The 22877-nt window shown below is 36.8% G+C and overlaps 1 protein-coding gene across 4 annotated transcripts in view; it reads right to left on the bottom strand.

The window, feature by feature from the left end:
* Positions 1 to 10818, bottom strand: part of LOC121316068 (signal-induced proliferation-associated 1-like protein 2) — a 150329-nt gene extending 139511 nt beyond the window's left edge. Inside the window, exon 1 of one of the 4 annotated variants that reach the window (XM_041250804.1) lies at positions 10516 to 10818. The gene's annotated coding sequence lies outside the window, so the exon portion shown is untranslated. The remainder of the gene's footprint in view (positions 1 to 10515) is intronic. The other 3 variants (XM_041250805.1, XM_041250802.1, XM_041250803.1) reach the window with 3 other exon arrangements.
* Between the last annotated feature and the right edge of the window lie 12059 nt (positions 10819 to 22877).

The following is a 22877-nucleotide window of genomic DNA, read 5'->3' as shown; positions in this document are numbered from 1 at the left end:
GGATTACTGTATATCCCGGTAGCTCTTCCATTCTGAGTGCTATTCACCACATTTTAGGCCTGCTTTTCAGTCACATATATATGTGAACGCGCAAAGGCACCTTAAACCGCAAATGTGGACGGGGTTGCAGACCTAAACATGCGACAACCCTGGGCCAGCCCGGTAATGTGAATGGGGTCCTAGTTTTAAGGGCCCTCATTATTCAGAGTCATAATCTTTCCAAGAGGACCATTACAGTAGAGGAGACTTTAGAGAAACAAAACAGTTCATTTAAACCTGCCTGGTGACACCAACAGGTGGATTTGTAAAGCCTTCAGCAAAGGTTTCTGCAAGACTCAATCCAGAAAAGCCATACTGTGCATTTTACTGCAAAAACAAAAGTACATGCCCCACTAAGTAATTGATTGGCTGAAAACTGCATTAAATCTAATCTAGCTTTGGAGTTTCTAGTAAACACAGGAGGATTGGGTTAGTTGGGTCCCTGATGGACCTGCCAGCCTAGTGCATGTGCTGACTTGCAAACTTTCTGAACCCTTTGGGGCCTGTTAAAGACATCCACAGAGCATATAGAGTAAAGTGTGTCACCTGATCTCTGCACTGAACTCCATCTGTATCATGCACCACACACAGACACTACATGTCAGCAGAATCAGATCTAGGCCTACAGTATGGAGGGACATATCTGTACATGATGCATCATCTCTAAGGAACACGTTCATAAGGTACACACATTTGCAAGTTTTAACAGTTTTATGAAAAGTGTTTTTCCCCATATACTGCATCTTGGTTTGTACTTCATGGATATCAGTATGCATCAAATACATGTAAAATCCTAAACTGAAAAGCAAAACACAAAAAATACACTACTTCATACACAATGTGTGTCAGCTGAACAGACTCCTTCACAGTGTACCAGTAGTAAACCAAAACGTCTTCTGAAAATCTTTAAAAATGCTTCATACAGGAATCAAGAATTTGTACGGTACAAGTGCTGTATATATGAAGTAACAAAGCCACAAAATCCGTATCTAAATGGAAGCCCTGTTTGGATCAATTGGAACTGCTGAGATCGAATGGTATTTAATTTCATAGCAGGCACAATATCTCTTTCCCCACAAAACATACAGTATCATCTCATGGTAGGGTGTTCAGAAGTGCTCCACCATTTGTATCACTCAGTGCCACATGGAAAATATCCCAACAGTAGCCATCACATATTTAACACATACAGTACATTAGTGGAGCAACGGCAGTTGTATTAAATGCATATTTCCTTTTCAGTTTTTTTTTTTTTTTTTTTTTTTTTTTTTTTTTTTAATTATTTTTTTTATGGAAACTGGTCATGAAATGTTGTGACTCACTAAAAGGAAGAGGTCTTGAAATTAGTCATGTTTTAAAATATCAAGTCTAGTCGGACAACATTTACACAACATGACACAGATTTTAAATTAAGGTACTTTACAAGACTAACTAAAACAATGTTAAATATCAGAAGTAAAACGTCAAAACTAAAGTGGCATCAACTTCCAAGCCATACTCAATTGCAGTGTAATAATTACTTGAAAACCAGACTGATCTGCTCCAGTACATGGAGACATAACTTTGACCTCTAAAGGAATGCTTCAAATTCATGTGTGTAGCCGGATTACGTTACATATAAACTGTAACAAGATAAAACAGTCTAAAACGCCTGGATTACCTATACTGTATGGATCTGATGCTCCCATATGAGACACTGCAAATGAATTAAACCGACAATGCAATTAATTTGCTAGAATAGTTTGGGCCATTCGCTTTTAATCACGCTCATACTGCCAAATTTCCTCTTTAAAATGTCTAGGTCAGTGACCTACCACAAGCCTACTGTAGTGCAGCTGCAGTAAACACTAGTGCTAATTACAGTAACATTACAGCACTCATATCCTTTCAACAACATGCGTGTTTGGAGCCTGTGGAGCACTATTGGGCTGGTTTCCTAGGTCTGCTATTGCAGAGATTTTCCACCACTGCTCAAATAAGCTGCTTAATCCAATCTGTTACAGCCTACTGATAAGAGAGAGCGCCCCACTGGAGCAAAGAACATGCATATCAAGCCTTTCTATGGAACAGGGAGTGAGAGAGAGTGGTCTGTTATGTGATGTATGTCACTGCAATTAGTCTAACAAAAATAAAGTAGGTTCTCCCGACTGGTTTCACCTCTTTAAGCTATCCGTGGCTACACCGACAGATCCAGCCTGAAAGCAATTTTCCTGCCTAGTCCCACACCACAGAGTCACTCGAACATTGTCACAACTAATGATTTCTGCTCTTGCTTTCAAAGAGTGTGAATGGTGCAACAAGGGATGAGTGAAGCCCTGGACTGCACAGTTATGCATGTAAAGCCTTTACCAGGACACTGTTAAGGCAAACCGACTCGCGTCTGCATTCCTCACTGAATCAAGCTGAGCAAAGCCGTCTCTTTCAGCAGCACAGATGGCAAGGCTGACCAAATGCAACTGGACTGTAACAAAATCAAATCTCTCATCCCAACCATGAATTGCCTTCGTTGATATGGGAGATGGAAACATTTGAAGGTGTTGTCTTGGCGACCTAGGAAGTGAAAACCAGGCTTAGATCTGTCCTGCGGATCACCAATTACAGCCTCCTTGCTCTGCATGACACTTAGGATTCTTCAACTGCCTGCAGACTCCACCCAAACACTATTATTCCAGGGAAAATAAACACTCACCTGGAATGAAGAATGAGGCACAAAAATGGTCATTAATATGTATGAAGGATTTATACACTGTTGCAAAACAGGGCTAACTGCCATTTTTAATAAGTGGGCACAACACTCAAAAAGAAACAACTCTGAGTTTTTGGCTTATTTGGGTTTTTTGTTTACCTGGAAACGCATAGGATTTACTGATGATACACTGTGTTTGGACCTACCATATGCTGAAATGCAACACAAAATTCTTGAACATGAGTAGCAAGTCCCTTTTTGAGTTAGGTTTCTTAGGGCAGAGCTGACGGTTTTCTGAAGCAGTGGGGTTTTTATGCACTTCATTGGAAAATTTTGTTTTTGTTTTTTGGACTTACAAATGTAAAGTGTGGGGATGAAAGCTACTTAAGGTAAACACTTTAAGGACGTAGAGTAAGAGAAGGGGACTGTAGCAGGGCGGTAGGAAGAACCTGCTATTTTAAAGTCTGTTTATACATGGAGGACGAGCGTGGTGTCATCCGCCACAATTGTTTTGTTTTTATTTTGTATTTGTTTATTTTAGAACGGAATTTCCCCCGCCCCTGTGTTATATTGTATTTGTTTGTTGTATGATTTATTGTATTTACGGCGGCATTTTATTATTTATTGTATTTATATTGTTCTATATTTGTATGATGTCAAAGCACCATGTGTTTTTGTATGTGTTTGGCAGCGTCGATGTGGGAAGCCGCATCCACATTAAAAACCCAGTGCAGAAAATGGCCATCTCCCAAATTAAGTGATTCATTTGTTGCTAATGGTCACCCGTATAAAAACTCTGCCGTTTTTCCTGCTCGGGGCTGGTGTACCGAGGAGAGTACGAGAGCGAGGTAGTTGAAAACGAAATTAAAAATATAAAAGACTGTGAGCAAGTGTCTTTTTGTTTGTTTGTTTATTAACTACAAAAATAAATATTTTATTTATTTTTTTATTTAATAAACGGTGCACGCTGCGCCTGTGACCTGCAGTACCTGCCTGGCTTGTTATTCTTCCAGCTTCTGGCCTGACGTCACCGCAACGCAATTTCCTGTCACAGGGACTTGGAGAATCATGCATTAAAAGTGATCATTTTCAATAGTATCAGTTTCTATGTTATACAGCACTTACAATGTGCTCATATTAAAGAGATAAATGACAACTGTATAATTGTTTTTCAAATTCAAAGCAGCAGGCATAATGAAATAGGATTAAATATGTATTCCTATTAAATATAGTATACAGGAGGGAGTTTACTTTTTCTACTCCCCTAGATGAAAATCCATACTTTACATGGATGTACCAGACCTCACATTCAGCTTTCAAAATACTGCAAATATTGTGCTGTGCCCTACTGCTGGATTCTTCCCACTAAACTACACAAACCAACTGTTTTATAACAACATTCAAATATGTAATTATGTAATTAGATTATAAACATACATTATTTAATAACTAAAAAACAAAGCTATTACTGTAGCTAAACTGTAAGCTCAAGGTTTACTCTACAATACTTCACTTTATCACAACTTTAATTGTTGAATGGGATTTACACAAAATTTCTGGCTGACTAAAAACAATAACCTTCTTGGAGACAACACAACCATGCCTGCTCTTAAAAGAAGGAAACCATATGGTACCTGCATTTGTTTATGCTCCTGTGAGAACAAGGTGGATAAGGAAACCTAAAGAATGTACAACCACAATAAGAACAAAACCAGTTTGTGTAAACAAAAACAACTGGCACACGGCAACCAACTGAAAAACAACAAGGACAATTTGAAATACAAAGTAACACCCTTTGCTCAGATGAGCCTAAGAAACTGGCAATAATGTTAAACTTCAAAGCAGAACAAAGGCACTCGCTTTAATCATCTATGTCCCATAAAAGGATGTTGCTGAATGTGCCAGAATGTTGCCAGACCCTCTCCTTTATCAGATAATGACCACATTCATTACCAAGACCCCCCCCAACCTCTCACCTCACCCAAAGCATACTGCAGCTGATCTCTGAACATTCCGCAGTGTCTACTGCTACTGTGGCCTTGTCCAGTAGGACACTTTCTACAGAACACGAAATTAAGTTAAAAGTGGTCAGTTTTTTTTTTTTTTTTTAAACTTTGGGCATGATTCTGATGAAACGACTGCAATTGCAGACGCAGTGGTTAAAATCAAACACGTCAACCCTGTAGGACGTGGCTTCTCCAAAGTGCAATTCTGATCAAAATAAAAACCCAGAGCAAGCGCGTTTAGTGGCGCAGTGGCAATCATTTATTATTTATAATAATTATACAAAGTACATTATTTCATGGCATTGACATTACTTCATGCAAAGTGTAAAATACTACCCTCCCTGATCTGTCTACCAGTAGCTGCTGCCAATTCATTTTCTAGTGGGACATGAAGTGCCGCATCATGTTCACTCCGAGTTGGTAATGTACTAGAGTTTTAATATAACCAGGGCTTTGATTCTTATGCAGTATTTTCATTCATTGTGAAAAGAATAAAAGTATAGTTAACTTTGTTTATTTTGCATTTGAGTGCATGTTTGTGCATTTCTGAACATTTCAGTATTTAAGATACCGTTAGGTCCTAACATTTTTTAACAAAATAAATCAAATAAAAAGTTAGTAATTAAAGATAATCTAGTTATCTGCAGTATGTGTTAATCCTGATTATGCTGTTTGTTCAGTTACTTGTTCACAGTGTCTGTTCATAAAGTCAAAGCCTCTTTCTCCTGGTTTTAGAAGAGATGAGAAATGCCTGTGTTGCTACTGTGATCTGCTTAAATAAAGTTGCTGAAACTAAATCAGACTGCGTGCAGTTGTTTGATTTCAACTCATCATTCAAAACAGAGACTAGTTGCTACAGTATTGTGGTTACTGTACTGCCACTGACAGCAAACACTTTTGATTGTTTATTTATTTATTTATATCATTACTTGCTATACTAAATTTAAAAAAAAAAAGATAGGACAGTGATGAAGCAGAATATTTTACATTGACAGACCACATTCAGAGGGTGTGTGTACTACAAGAACGCAGACTTTTTTTTCAGCAAGCAGGCAAAAAAGTAAAAATACAAGAATACTGCCATGTATTTTTAGGTGGATTGATTTGGAACAGTGATTAAACATAGTTTGAAAGATAACATTGAAGGTCCTTCAAAGATTTAAGCCCTTGTATTGACCAATCATGTTAAAAGGAAATCTCTGATCCATTGTCTAATTCGTTATAATGTTTCAAACTAGTTAAGCTCATACATTATCAAGCAGCGAAACCATTATCTTGTTTCAAGTCTGCCGATAGTACTGACTTATTTCAATCACAGAAATGAAACAAACGTTTACATGGCGGTGTAACACACAAATCCCAGCAGCAACCAGGGAAAGGACAGACAAACACACAGAAGTAGTACTCTTGTTATGCTACTCTCCATACTATACGTAAATATTTTCACTTGAAATAATTGCCATGAAAATAAATTGCTACAGTCCTCGTGAAAATAAATTTAGTACTCCATTGTCTGCAAAATAGGATTTTTTTTTATTCATATATTTGTTTATTAATATTGTTAGTTTTTTTACGTTTTTTCATTTTTTTTTGTCTTGGATTCTTTTTTCTTTTCTTTCTTTAATTTCCTTTTTCTTTGTCAGTCCAAGTGCATGCAGTTGCTACTTTGCTTTTTATAGTGTGCTCAATTCTTAAAGTTCTTGATTACGCCACTAAATAAACCTGGTTTCAGCGGGTCTTAACACAGTGCTCAATTGTCTATTTGGGACCCCACTACGCTGTCATCAGAATCGCTAATATATTAATGATACCACAGCCCGAAATTTATGCCAACGTGGCGATGGGGCAAGCACTATATAACAGTGCAGGACATATTTTTATGTCTCCGCTCCATTTTTGCATCACAGAATCGCCGTTTGCGTTGCACTCGCATTTGTGCTGTGATCAGAATACAGCCCTATATGTTCTGTTTGTGTTGTATTCTGGGAGTTTCTTTGAATTTGCTTATTTCCTAGAAAAAGACAGAAACTTCTTGTTAAATAAAATACAGAAATACAATACTCCCTTATGACAATTCCTGGGCTGTCAACAGAAGTATAACTACTACTGGAATTCATTCACTAGGAAATGTTCCAGTTCAACTTCTTTTTTTTTTAATTCAATGATTTACTTGGACAGCAATATTAATTAATTATATTTCAGATGTACTGTAGCATAAAGCACTTAAACAAAAATGACAAATCATCCCACAGATATTTTGTTATGTTGATTCATTTAATGCACATTTACAAATCAAATATCCTGTTTGAAAAGTACAGAATTTTAAATCAAAAAACTGAACAAGAAAATAATACTACTAAATAAGATTCTACATGCAGGAGCACAGGACATATTTTTGTCAAGCTAAAATGGAGTGGCATTATTCTTCAATCCATGTACAGCTTTGAAACGTGCTAGCAAGGTCAGCTGTCAAAATGAAGGTAGCATTTCTAGACAATTAGGCACTTAATGTACTGAACAGGCAGAGATCTGGAATTGTTCTAAATAATTAACATTAGGAGACCTTTCTTTGTTTAATGTCTTTACAACAGATGCTTTTCAAGAACAGTATTCATGGCCAGATCAGAGAATACGAACAGATGAAAGTACATTTGATTTGGCATTTTCTTTTACGCAAGCATGAGCAGCAAAACATCTTTTGTTACACTACTTGACAAATGTTTCAAATATTAGTCTTTCTTTTGGGTTACAACAAGAAATGGCCTTGAACAAAGAGTGACCGTCAAAACATTTGATGCTTTAAGTTTTGTTGCAGTACTACTGAATTGCATATCTTCTTCATTTTAGAACAATACAGATGAGATCCAATATACAGTACCTTTTCTATGAATGATCCCAAACCATTACACCTTATGGCCTCTAAGTGTTGTAAATGTCTAAATACTAAGTTACAGTGCCAAGAAAAAGTTTGTGAAATCCTTAGGATTTTCACATATTCCAAACCTAAAATGTTTTTAGATCTTAAATCCAAGTCCTAATAATAGATAAAGATAACCTGATTAAACAAATGACACAAAACATACATGACTCTCTCAACATTTATTTATCCACAAATGATTCAACATTCAATAACCATGTGTGAAAAAGTATTTGAACCTTTAGGGATTCAGTAACTGGTTGCACTCCCTTGAGCAACAATAACTAAGCATGCAACAACAAAGCATTTCCAGTAACTGTTGGTCAGTCTCTCACATCAGTTTTGAGGAATTTTGACCCATTCCTCCTTATAGAACTGCTTCAACTCAGTGACATTTGAGGGCTTCCTTGCATGGACAGCTCGCTTCAGGTCCTGCCCCAAAATTTCGATGGGATTTAGGTCCGGACTTTGACTAGGCCATTCTAAAAAAAATGTGGAATTTCTTCTTCTGCAACCATTCTTTTGTAGATCTGCTTGTATGTTTAGAATCATTGTCTTGCTGCATGACCCAGTTTTGGTTCCACTTCAGCTCACAGACGGATGGCCTGCCATTCTCCTCTAGAATCTTCTGATACAATGCAGAATTCATGGTTGTGTCAATGATGGCAAGCCATTCAGGTCCTGAGGCAGCAAAGCAGCCCCAAACAATCACACTTGCACCACCATGCCTGACAGTTGGGATGAGGCTCTTGTGTTCGAACGCAGTGTTTGGTTTTCGCCAAACATAACGTTTCTCATGGAGGCCAAAACGTTCTACGTTTGACTCTTCTGTTCAGAGAACATTGTTCCAGAAGTCTTTAGAATCATCTATGTGCTCTTAAGCAAACTTCAGACAGGCAGAAATGTTCTTTTTAGAGAGAAGTAGCTTCCTCCTGGCTATCCTTCCATGAACACCATTCTTGTTCAGTCTTTTTCTGATAGTTGAATCGTGAAACCTCGCATTAGCCAAGGCGAGAGTGGCCTGCAGATCTATGGATGTTACTCTGGGGTTCTTTGCGACCTCCTTGATGATTTTCCGGTTTGTTCTTGGAGAGATTTTAGTAGGACGACCACTCCTGGGTAGAGTGACTGTGGTCTTGAACTTTCTTCATTTGTAAACTATCCTTAGAAATGGTTTTGTAACCCATTCTAGACTGCATTAATAACTTTTTCCTGAGGTCCTCTGAGATTTCTTTTGATTGTGGCATGATGTGTTTCCACACACCTGCATAGTGAAGACCAATCTGATCTGTATATAAGGTTGGGGCCTCCCAAACTCACCCCTGAAGATCTACCTAATTATTTAAACACCTGATTCTAATTAACCCCTTAATTGAGCTGATAAAACCAGGGGTTCACTTACTTCTTCACATACCCTGAATCTTAACTACTCATTGTTTGTCTAATTCATACTTCATTGTATTTCAAAAGACATGGAATTGGTTAATAGAAACCCTACTGGATATTTAAGAAAAAGGTTTGGAATTTCCATAATTATTATTGGGGTTCACAAACTTTTTCTCAGCACTGTACATATCGTGCATATTGTTGGTCACTATTGCTTGCTCACTTCACATTCAGTGTTTGAATAACGTACTGTGCATTCAGACACCACAAATCACCTGGTACATCACAGCTCCTTGGACAACAGTCTGGTCAGCAGTCACCAAAACACAACTTTTTGGTCTTTGAGGAATGTTGTGTTGAAGTTAATACTGCTCTACTGTACTGCATTATCTTTCATTCACATCACTTTAATGCTGAACTTGAATGCACTCGATCTCAGAACTGGGACTCACTTTGACAAAAAAGTCACATATAGGATTTAGAAATTAAGCCATAATTTGGATTAGCACCCTCCATCTAAAGTCGAAAGAGGCCCTAAAATAATTAAGCCTACTCATGTGTACCGACAAATATCCCAGGAAGTCATGGTTCCCAGTTTTTTTGGTAAGAGGCTAACAGACGCAAAAGAACAAATATTTATAGAAATGTTTTAAATGAGCGTACTCTATATGCATTTCCATTACTGTATCGAAAGGCAAAAAAGAAAAACATATTTTTGACTTCTACAGAAGCTTGGTGTTTTAAAAACCAAGATTGGTGAATAAATGATCAAATAAAGCCACCTAGTGGTTTGCAATTAACCACTGGAAAGACGTGACCCATAATACAATTTAAAATGTTAAACGTATTAGAAAGCAATATTACCAATTAATTCTTTAATGTCATATTTTATATATATATATATGGTTTTGTAGCAATCATTTCTATCGTCAACTGCCATCATGAGAAACTATTAATAACGATAAAAAAATAAAAAGTAGACCATTGTTTGTTATCATTACATTAGTAAAATAACAACTTAAAAACAAAACAAAATAAAACAAAACAAAACAAAACAAAAAAAAACAGTTAGATTCCCGTTGTATAATGTTACAGCTACAGCGCGCTAATACAACGTCATTATCTCAGTTTACCAATGTATTGTAATATGTGAGGATACAGGTCACTTTCACTACTTTTCAAAAATATGTGCAATCTACTACATAATTTAATTTGGTGGTCACTTCACGTCGTTAAGAAAGCCTAGATCGGTAAATAAACTAAAGTGTCAATTCACAGCGCTTTGCATGGCTTTTCATAGTAAACAATAATAACCCTACCCATAACAACGCGAAGAAGGCATTGTTTCACAGCACACAAATGTTTCAATCACTGACTCATCGTCCTAGCACCGGCAGAGCAGTTACACTTTCAACACCGGTTTCAACTTGACTTCAATTTATAAAAAGTCGACAGCAAATAGAAATGAACCGCATTCTCACCTGTCAATCCAGCCAATGAGGATCCCATGGTAACACAAGAAATTTCTAATGATGATTATTATCCCTGTGAGGTGGTTCCATATCAAGCTTATCTCTGCACTTTCTCGTTTGGCTCCCTAACAATAACAACTACCCACCTCCCTCTTGGTGAGCCAACAACCAACTGAATACCCCTGCCTCCCTGTACAGGCAGCACGGGCCGTAGCTCCACCCGCTTCTACTGATTTGATATGCAAAATGGCAATCATTCCCCAACCCATTCAACCCAACACACCGAGTCCATATCCTTGGCATTGGACTGTAGGACTGACGTTTCGACCGACTTATTTCAGACTCCGACGCCTAAGGTATGTATTCTGTTAGTTTCATACCTTCAACACAAAATATTTAATATATTGAACATGTCTTTAACTGTAGGAGAGATGTGTGCGCGCTTCAGCTGATATTAAGGAATACTGCATGCTGTGTTTCGCATTGAAAGTTAAACTAGGCATAGTGAATTGGTGTGCTACTGGCACCAACTGGAGGGTTATTGTAACAAAATTACAATGCTACTTTTTTACTTAACATGAAATCAAATATAGACACTTGCCTTGTCAATTTATAACAAAGGCTTTGGCTGGGAATTCAGACAATCAATATCAAGCAATTACAGCATAATGCAGGATCCTGGTTGCTAGCATGTATTTTGATGTCTTTAGAGTTGCCATTAAGATTGTGTGTCTGTGTTAGATGTTCCCAGGATTATCATGCACCTAAACAGTCTATTGGGACAAATGCAGTTTTCTGTGCTGCCAACAAGAATTGTTTCCAGGTTTTGGTTAGGTGCTGTGTGCAATTGGCAACTGGTCCCTGTCACTTGTTGTTGGCATGCTGTACCAACGTGAAGCTGGAAGCATAAGGGTGATGCAAGACCACAGAGTTTACGTTTAACACACAAAGTGACAGGGTACCTGGAAGAAGACAATCCATTTTTTAAACTACAGTGTAACATTTGTAATACCACTAATGTCAACATTTGAAAAAAAAAAAAAAAAAATATAGCCATACAATATAGTCGCAACTATACGGGCCAACTTTGAGTTGAATAATAATAATAATAATAATAATAATAATAATAATAAATAATAATAATTTATTTTATTTCATTTATATAGCACCTTAAGTCATAGACCCCAAGGTGTAATACAGAAAACATAATACACACAGCATAATAAAACAATCATAATAATAATATTACTACTACTACTACTACTAATAATAATAAATAATAATAATAATAATAATAATAATAACATAACATTTATATTTCACATTTCAAAGAAAAATACAATACAGCTTAAAACGAATATGCTGTTTAAAGTACAACCAAATAGTCATGTATATGTGAATGCACTGTACAATAGAGGCATAACATATTACCCATATTACATTTCATGATGTTTCATGTGGGTGTCTCATCAGCTCAAGAAGACTTTCTCCACTTCCAACCGGGATGCTTCCAAAAACCTTGCCTGTCTTTTTTACCTGTTGTTTTAACAAAAGGAGAAGCAATTAACTGCTTGAGTGACCTTGAATAATATAGTTTTATGGTTTAAGTTTTGTAAAGTGAATCCAGGTACTGTAGTAAGCTTTCAATATCTTTAAATATCTAGTCCTATGTTTTAAAATCAAAACTCCATGTTTGAACGATGTGTGTTTCCTTTCAACCCCAGAATGGGAGACCTATACAGAGAATGGCAGGGTACTACAGGTATTTTATTAGCTGTGTCAAATCTTTCCCATATATACATGTTTTTGATTTTCTACAGCCTATTCATTTTTCCCAAATCTGACATTCTGGTTCTTGAGTTTGCAGAATTGACTCTCTGTGCCTATGGCGAGGCTTAAGCTGTTTGGAAACTGTAACACTGCCTGGTTATGACTGAATCCAGATGAAATTCAAATTCAATATTCCGTAAGGGTGTGACTTGGAAAACTAGGCATGCAACGTGTACTGAAATATAAAGACAGATTTAGTTTAGTGTTCATGAGGTGAAAGAAAATGTCTAGGCGCTATGAAAGCTTTTTCTCCCAACCCCTAGTGTTTCCCTCAGTCCAGACCGAAACACCCCTGTCATTCAGTCTTGGGTCTCTGCTCAAAAACTGACTCAAGTCATGCAAAACCATATAATATGGACTAATGTAACAAGGCAGAGACAAGGTGTGACCACATACATTGCAAGCTAACATCTTAATCCTACGCACAAAAAATCAGTTGATCAGTCATGTAGCCTTGGTTATTATTTTTTACCTTGTTTACATACAATTTAATTGTGCTTTTATTGTACTTTTTCAAAATATGTTGTGATTTTACCATGGCATTCACAGTAAACCTTCATAAGGGAAATTACTGATGCAGCTTGCATCTAAAACTACCTTTGGAGAATGTAAGCAAATTGACTGGTAGTGTACAGATGTCGGGATTATAAAATATGTGATAAAAAATGTTACCATGACATACTGCAGTAAACTTTTACTGTCTAAAGGAAATTATTTTTGTTTCACAAAAATTCGTGAATTACTGAGGAATTGTCGCATGTCCCCTTAGAACAATGACAGTACTAGTCACACTGAATCAGCGCCCTACTGATAGTGTTCTGAAAGATGTTGCTATTTTTTTCTCTAGTTTCTTGTGGCCCAGTTCTAAGGTGACCAGATTTTTTAGTCCTTAAACTGGGACAGTATGGAAATATTGTGAATAACTGTCAACACCCAAGCTACAGGGAAGCTCTAGGGTTTGTATTTTCACTTTGGCAACATTTGATCTAATATCATATTAAAAGTCAACGCAAAAACTCATTTGTGAATAAATGATCTTTGTAATTTCATTTCTGCACAACAAGTATTGTTATTACATTACACAGTAGCAATTCAAAAACTGCATCTTCTCTCTTTGACTTCCACTTTCCATCTTGCTCTGTCTCTATCTTTGTGTTATCCTCCAGTGTTTGATCTGCAAACCAGACCCTTCCTGTATGTAAACATGACATAGCTCAATATTTCTATTTTTTAAATGGTTACTTCATAGAATCTTTTTTTTTTTTTCAAAATCTTAAATTGATATGACATGGTATTTGTAGTATATATATATATATATTATATATATAGATATATATAATATATATATATATATATATTATATACACACACACACACACACACACACACATACACACACATATATATATATATATATATATATATATATATATATATATATATATATATATATATATATATATATATATATATATTTTTTTTTTTTTTTTTTTTTTTTGCAGTTTCTGCTTGGACCATTAGTGTGCCGTGATTAATAGATACTAAGATTTTTCTTAAGCCGATTTCTACTATTAAACTATTACTATTAAAGGTGGTGAAATGTGTAAAATATCCTATCTTTTAACTGTGTTCAATAAATGAAGCCTGCTAATCAGCTTTTCTGAATTATGTTTAGAAGTCGCCCTGATTGCAGAAACAGGAATTTCCTTCTGAAGTAGTTATTATGGCAAATAGAAAATTTCTCAGAATAATTGTATTTCCAAACCCCACCCCCTTAACATGCTGTAAACTGATGGCAATCACTTAAAACATTTTTCGATACCAATCAGTGGTTATGAGAAAGCTGATCTTGGCTGGAGTTTATTTTTTTGGCTGAGAAATGGATCAAGGTGTAATAAGATTAAATCATATTCCTTTTCTGATTAAATGAAATGTTGTCACTTCTTTACTTACAAAAGGTATACTATTTAATCTTTCTTAATATAAGCATAAGCATTAGCCTATGTAAAATATGCAGAGAAGTTTTCAGATTGTCAGGAGATACTTTTTCATTATCATTGATTGGTACTGAAAAACTGTAGAGACTAGGCAGGAAATGTCATCATACATTAACACGTTTTTAACAGGTTCCTTTCTGTTTTAAGTGATACCTGTTGGCTTAAAACATGTTAAAAAGGAAATTTGGAAATAAAACTATTTGAAGAAACTTAAAGGGACCCGACCCCAAACCCAGCCCCCCAGTAATTCGATCCCTGACATTCGCCTCTTTTGCTGAAGGAAAAACATGTTTTTATCAATGTGTTGTTTTTCTTCTGTTAATCTAATAGCTGTGATAAAGTAAAATGCCTATAGTTATCACACGTGTGCAACAGATTTTTTCTTAATCTTTGCAAGGTAAAATATACTTCTTCTATAATGCATTTAACACAAAAATAAAAATAAGGAGTCACCAAATTTAAGAGATTTATACGACAGCTTATGTACATATTCAACAAGGACGTGATTGTTTTTTTTTTTTTGTAATTGTTTTAAACTCTCTGTATCATACATGGAGTTTCCATGCGCGTCAATTTACATGTGAAATGGCGATTTGGGTGAATTACTCAGGTAAATCAGGTTTGTGGCCAAAAAAAAAACAGCCAAAGACAGGGATAGGGTAAATCTCATTTACTCGTGTAAATGACGAAACTCACAGGAAAATCCACACCCAGTTTCGCATGGAAACCCATATTTGACATGTAAATATTAATGAGTGTGTTTATCCTTAACAATAAGTATTGCAAGGGAGCAGATCAGTTGTTACTGTGGATTCCAAGATGGTATAAAGTAGTGGCTGATAGGCAATTTTATGGTTAGCAGTGGTGTAGTTCATCTTAATGATAATGCAGGTGGATTTTTTTTTTATTATTGTTTTTTGCTGTGTCTGGCCTGTCATGCTGTATATCTCTTGTGGGTTTACAGTTCTGTATAAAACCACTTACCATGAAGCTGTGTTATACCCTTGTTATAGTATTAAAGCAGCTGTTTGAGAATGTCCTTGCTGTAAAAACTATGTTAATGTTAAACACAAAGAGCAAGTGATCTGTTTAAATGTAACTGAATTAATAATTCCCGTCCTTTTTTTGATCCCAGCTATGTCCAAAGACAATGCGTGTCTGCCCTCCACGTTAGTAAATATAGTTGGTGAACTGGATGTCATGAGCCAGCTCGATCACCCAAAACAGTGCAACAACATCCAACAAGTTGTTGATGCTCTCTCAGAACTGACCAAATAAAATTGCAAATGAACATTTTGATTCTGTTTTATTTGTTTGCATCATTAATAGTTGACACAACAGTAAATCCAACACAACTTAAAAGAAAGGAGAGAATCTCTTACAGCATGAGCTTCCTCAGATCGCTGCTGTCCAATTGAAACTGATAGCTGAGGTAACCTTCACAGTTGCCAAGTCTGCTTATAAAAAGTGGACTTGGGCTTGTTTTTTGAGAATCACTGTTTGTAATTTGCATAGACACCCACTCTAACATGGGTTGCGCTTGTTTTGAGCTTGTTCTGAAAGGCAGTGCCACTTTTTTTTCTTGTGAGACTGTAACCTTCCCCTTCTGTCTCACAGGCAGCCACCAGTTCCTGAACACATCATTTTGTTGTTGACAAGAGTTTGTGCAGGATACAACAGGCAGTGGCAATTTTGGCAACGAATTAATGCACTTCAGTCCGTCTGTCACCTCTCTTTCAAGTGCCCACTACCCGTATTTGCCCAAGCGTAGTGTTGAATGCTTCCTCAGCAGCTGTCAGATGTCTGCATGGGTAGGGTTTCTAAGCCAGGGTAGTGTATGCACCATCACCCGATCCCCTACGTAGGTTTTCAGCCATGCTGATCTGCAATACCTGTTGGTCAGTTTCATTTTATACCTCTGAGTTTATTTTTAATTAATGTGTCGTAAGATACATTACTTGAAACAGTATTCACTACTAACTACATGAAACCCCACTAATGACATTTGAAAAACAATTTTTGGGCAAGAGCAGTAAAACATATTATTAACCAACCAGGCACAAGGTATTTTGCTTTATTTCAGCAGCTTAGATTCACTTGTGTACCAGTTCTCTGTGCACGGAAACCACATTTTCACAAAATTTCATTAGTTATCTTCAAAAACAGCACAAGTACTTTAAGCATAGCTAACTTACATATCAACCCCCACCTTTCCCATTCATTTGCATGACGTCGGGTGAAAAGCCTGGTTTATTCGAGTAAAATAAACTGAGCGAACGGAAACCCAAAAAAGCATTTTACACAAGACATTTTTCTCATATAAATGTCTCGAGTTAAAAAAAAAAACTTGCATGGAAACCCCATGAATGTAGAAGCAACAGATTTTATTTTACATGTAGACTAGCGTCCCCTCGGCTTAACACAGCAGGCGGCATGAAAATACAATATTCTGTTACTGGCACGTTGATGTTCTGGGGGAAAAAAACAGGATGAACAAGAAAGGTTCTGGGGACACTGGGACGGTCCCAGCCAAAATGGGATGTCTGTTCACCTTACCCAGTTCATACTGTACAGCCTGCTATTAAATTACCTAGGTTATCATTCTCCACTTTGACTATCACCAATTTCTGCTAGGAAAACAACCGGTGAACAATTTACAGAAATTCAACTTTGTAAGTCCTTTTAACAGGTCATCTGTCAACATATCAAAAGCAGTTAGCACAAAGCAGGACTCTATATAGGGTCAAATCTATGGATAGTTGAAAAACAAAAGCCATCTAGAGGAAGTTCTAACCTTAGCCTTTGTAGTGGGTGAACTAGTTAACTTTATTGGCTCAGTATTGTTATGAATCAAATGGGCTATCCCTCATTTTTGAATCAATAGGCCCGATTTCCATGATGCTGCTAAGTAGTGGCACTAGCCAAAAGGTCGATTGGGCATGATTTTTGGAGCTCAAAGTTGTGTAAGCTTTTTTTGCGCTGGAGAGTGATTTTGGAGCCATGCTTTGCACCATCTTTTAGGGCTAGCGCCAGTGGTTGGCGTAGCTTTTGAGGCATGATGTCATTAACATTTCGTTGTACAGTGATTTTGACTCTGGGTGCTGCATTTGCATTTTGAAAGAGACATCTCAGACAGGATTATTTGGAATGCAATCATCTGCGCAGGGGGCGTTCTCTAGGGTACTCAGACCACGTCGCCTTTTCTCACCTCTTCGAGCGTATTCCCTGAAGATCGACTAAATGAATACCCGTCAAGGTCGGTCAGTGCAATTATACTCGATTCCGCCGTAGATTTTGAAAGTTGACTCCAGGGACCACTTAACCCGGGTACGAGTGCTCTTGGCTTGACTCTAAAAAGTCCCTCCTAGTTGGGCTCCCATTCCCGTCGGTAGCGAGTCAGACAAACTATAAATAATAATAGAAAGATAATGTAGTTTAAAATCAGAATAAAACAATTTTATATTAGGTAGATAAGATATATTAAAATTTTTTGGGTTTTAAAATGTATAAGAACAGAAACCCCCAACCACCCCGTGTATGTATACCCGACAAAAGTATTGTTTAATTAGATAAAATAAATAAGAGATAATCCATAAAAATACTCACTAGAAGGAAGTGAAATATTGAAAAACATGAGGAGAGGAACGCAAAGACAAAACATTATAGCACAAGCACATTATAGCTGATATCTGCCAGTTACTGCAAGCAGAGCTGGAAAGAAATACAGGAAGATAAAATACATCGGCTGTTGTATTAAAGGTCATGGCTGTAGATGCTGCTGCAGGTATTAGCCAGTCGGCTGTAAGTGGTGAAGTACATGAAGTTACTGCAGCTTTAGTGAAGCATGCAGGGCAATGTATTTGTGGCTTATGGCACCGTTTTGCAACCCAAATACTCCTGCTTAATCTGTCATTGAGTGTACATCGGGAATGTTAAAAATGCATTTCAGATGTTTGGATCGGTGAGGTAGTACACTACAATACACTCCTCAGATTAGCATGTTGTGTTTTTCACAATATTGCCATACAAAGTTATTAGGCTTCCAAGCTGGCTAGGGAAGCCTACTGTTATTGTAAAGATTTCTGATGCATCTTTTGGAAAAACCTTTCAAAATCTTCTTCTTGGGAACCGGTGAACCAATTGATCTAAATTTTACTATCAATATGGCTGTCACCAAATTCACCGAAATGCACCCAAACATCAAACTGCTTCTGTTTGCAAACCATTTAACCAACTAACTCCTAACTTGGTAGGCGTCATCCTGGGGACAATGGAATTCAAATAAGGCAAAATATTGGTGTTCTTTCATAAAACAAGATGGCGGCACGGACTACATTTCGTTCTTAAATTTAAAACCGCTTCAGTTGAAAAATTGTTTTGATTTCCATTACATGAGAGTAGATGTTGAACTTCATGCTGATTTGAACTCGGCTCTCATCAAGATAAGCACCAACTAAGATGTAGCTTTGCAATAAACTAATGTGATCCATCTGCATCTCCATTCATTTGTGTTGTTTTCCATCTGATTATGTAGATATCCTTCTGTTTGGTGTTGATTGCTGAAGTGTAATGCTTGCTCCAGGGATCAGCTCATTTTGCCTCCCCAGCGCATCAGCACACACAACGGCTGCAATGCTGGCTCTGGGTATCAACCCAGTGCGGTCTCCCCAGCACATCAGCATGACAACCATCTGGATTGAGCTAAGTAGGGTACATCTCTGGGGTCTTCAAGTGGGCACCTTCCATCCTCGGTGTTTAGTTGACTAGCCCATTTGATTAGCTCCAAAGTTGATAAACATCATCCCTGTGTCAATACAGTTGACTTTTTCAAAAATTATGTTTGTGTGTAAAGCAAGCTGGCTACCTGACGCATTTCTTTAAAAACATTTTCAAAATCTTCTTCTTGGAATGTGCTGAAATGAGTGATCTGAAACAACCAAACCCATTTCAAGTTGTGAAGCATAAGTTGCAGCAATAAATTTTAATATCAAAATGGCTTCCAGCAAATTTACTGAAATACACCCCAAACATTAAACTGCTTCTGTTTGAAAACCGTTTAACCAACTAACTCTGAACTTGGTAGGCATCATCCTGGGGACAATGGAATTCAAATAGGGGAAATGGTGTTTTTTTGCAAATCAAGATGGCCACCAGACCTACATTTTCTTCTTAAATTTTAAAACCGCTTCAGTTGAACACAGTTTACAATTGACTTTTTCAAAAATTGTGTTTGTGTGTAAACTAATATGGCCACCTGACTCATTTCTTTAAAAACCTTTCAAAATCTTCCGTCAAATGTAAAACTAGCTTATAACTCTTCACAAACTGCAGATAGGTTAATGGCTACTATAGAACACAGATAGGAACCCATATATAACTCCTTACAGTGCACATAGACTTATGGTTACTATACAACTGTGACTGAAATATAATGAGTTCTGGTTGGAAATCTCCCGACCTGTGAGGGTACTAAGTAGTGAAAGGGAAAGTCTTTGGACGGGCTGGCCTGACAGTTCATTTCCAGGGTTGGGAAGTCGGTCAGCCTGGAAGAAGGCAAGACTTGGTTGCAGGAATGTATTGACCTAGAAGGTAAACGAGGTAGCAGCTGCAAGCAATAAAGCAGCTGCAGTCATTTACTAAGGGGTCATGCGTGATAACATAAAGGGGTCGGAGATTCATTAATGTTTTCCTTCGCTTGAGTTTGTTGTTAAAAACTGGAAGGACCATGTGAGACGCAGAGAAAAGCGTACTTGAAATATTCATGAGTGTTTTGTTTGTTTGTTTGTGTGTCTGTTTAAGTAACTGTCTGTGTTTGTATATTACTAGACGGCTAAGCATGTATCCGGAGCTGTCGCCTTGGGCCAGCACTAAACCGGATCAACACTGCACTTCACTCACTGTTTAAAATTGTTATCACCCACCACGAGCATTACAGCACACACCCAGACTGGTGACTGTGTATTGTGTTATTGTGGGGCGGATAACGTGCATTATTATTTTGGTTTGCAAAACCATTTACATTATTTACCTCCGTCCTTTACACATTTATGTGTATTGCAGGGGGCTTTCTTGTTTGGTCGCCAGACCGGGATACAAAATAAAGCACCTTTTCTAAACTGGATTATAATTGTCTGCCTGTGATTATTCCTGCACTGCATCACCTCTGCACCTGTTCACAATCAGCAGCCACTTTGCCACAACAACACATTTAGGAACCCATATATGCTCTGTTCAAAAATTACCTTGATCATAACCTTTGACCTCTCCTTAAAGTTGAATGTAAAATTAGTTTATAATCCCTTATAGTGTGTAAATAGGGTCATGGTTACTATGGTGTTTAAAGTTGTAAAGTATTGTGAGATAATGAACTAATTCAGTATTTTGAATTGAAACTGCTCTATAAAACTGATCTGTTGCTGACACTTGTGCTGCAATGCTACAGCGTGCCAAAATTTCCAACTTGTACTGAGCTTGGAAGCCGTAAAATTGCCTGGCAGTTATTATTATTATTATTATTATTATTATTATTATTATTATTATTATTATTATTATTATTATTATTATTATTCAGTCATTTGGCAGACGCTTTTATCCAAAGCGACTTATAGAGACTATGGGGTGAACTATGCATCACAGCTGCAGCTGCAGAGTCACTTATAATAGGACCTTGGGTTTAGGTCACAGCGAAAGGACAAAACGGATGTCATATTGCGCTTCCAGAGGACGCAAGCTTTTAGGGAACATGAAGCTTTTATGGAACAATGGGTGACTTTGGGCAAGAGAACTCGGTGCTGGCCTGACGTCATTGTCCTTTTGTTGACCTGTAGCCTCATCCTCTCATTGTTCTTCTCTTCTAGGGCTGTTGATATAGGTGTTGGATCTTCCTCCTCCCTCTCTGTTGAATGGGCTACAGATGAAACAGCAAATAAAACAAAGAACAAACATTTTGGCTATTTTTTATTTATTTATTTATTTTTTGGTTACTATATAACTTAATTGCATTCATTATTAATTGTTATTGTTTTTGTGGTTTTGCGATGCCTCATCATATATGCTTTTACTATGCAGTTATTAAACGAAACAGACAACGCCGTTGAGAATGTTTTTTAATGAATTGCATAAGTTTACAATCAATACACAAATACATTTAAAAAAACACATGCCGAATACATATACAATTATTTTAAATATTGAGGGATTGAAATGTATAAGCCTGTTACACTATGTAGCCAGCACCAGTTTTAAGTAGCCTAACAATTCTTATTTATTTGTATTTTTTTACTGGTTGGAAAAATGTTTAAATAACAGACACACACACACACACACACACACACACACACACACACACACACACACACACACACACACACATATAATTACATGAGGGGAAACTAATTAGGCATCTCCTCTGCGGAGGTCAGTGGCTTGCTTGTGGATGGACCCCCATCTATATATACTGCAGCCTGGTGAGCAGATGGTAATTTGTATTTAAAAATAAGCAGTAAAAATAATTTCAAATTGGTGCTAAACCTTTCTTGTGCATAGCTTATGCCATCTTCAAAGTTATTTTGTAATAAGTAGTCACCTTGGGTAAATAATAATAATAATAATAATAATAATAATAATAATAATAATAATAATAATAATGTGCCTGGAACAAAATGTACATCTACGGCATGGATTTTATAAATCTGAAATTTATGCAGCCATATATAAATGAGAAGAATGGAAGGTGCTGCCTCATGTTTAAAAAAGGTTCAAAAGACAGGTCATTGTTAGAAAAAGTAATTCCCTGTTATGTCACCCACCGCACTTTAATATACAGTTTATCTTATTTTACCCACAGAAAAAAAATATTTTAGTAAATTATTTGCATCATTCTCCCAACCAGCTCAGTTAATTAAGCTCCACAGCTCAACTTGGCAAATCTGGAGATATTGCCGTTACTTCCTGAATCTGTGCTGGCTGGTGGTACACCAGGTCAAGTGATTTTTATCTCTCTCTCAGACTGCTTACCCTAGTATCCCTGAACTGTAATTGTCAGCTCTTAAAATATTTGCAAATCATTTTAATGAGCAAACTGTCTGACAAGAGTAGAGGCCCTAAAAACCACACAATAGTTGTCAATACACTTTACCTGCTTACTATACATGTCTTTCAGTTTTTGATTAATGGGTCATTTTTTTTCTTGGATTTGAAATTGTTTCTTCTAATATATTGCTAAGTGATATGTTCTACAACTTATTATTACTTTGTAATTATCAGCAACGATTTTTCAACCTCTCACACCCTGACAAAAATATACCTATCTGTGTAAAACAGTTTTTTTGTTAAGTATAGGGAAAATTATTAAGAAATATGTAATTCAATATGTTAACATAACACTATTAACGTTTCATTCAACTTTATGAAGCAAAATTAGTTTATTCTATCGAGTGATGCAAAACATTTATCCACAGCTGTATGTTGTGTGCGGCGTACCCTGCTGGACATATTTAAAAAACTACAATTCCCATTGTGCTTTGCGATTCGTTTCCGTGTAAA

The sequence above is a fragment of the Polyodon spathula genome, chromosome 5 (genome assembly GCF_017654505.1).
Source record: "Polyodon spathula isolate WHYD16114869_AA chromosome 5, ASM1765450v1, whole genome shotgun sequence".
Classification (NCBI taxonomy): domain Eukaryota; kingdom Metazoa; phylum Chordata; class Actinopteri; order Acipenseriformes; family Polyodontidae; genus Polyodon; species Polyodon spathula.
The sequence above is the reverse complement of the archived record's forward strand: the minus strand, read 5'-3'. Positions and strand labels throughout refer to the sequence as shown.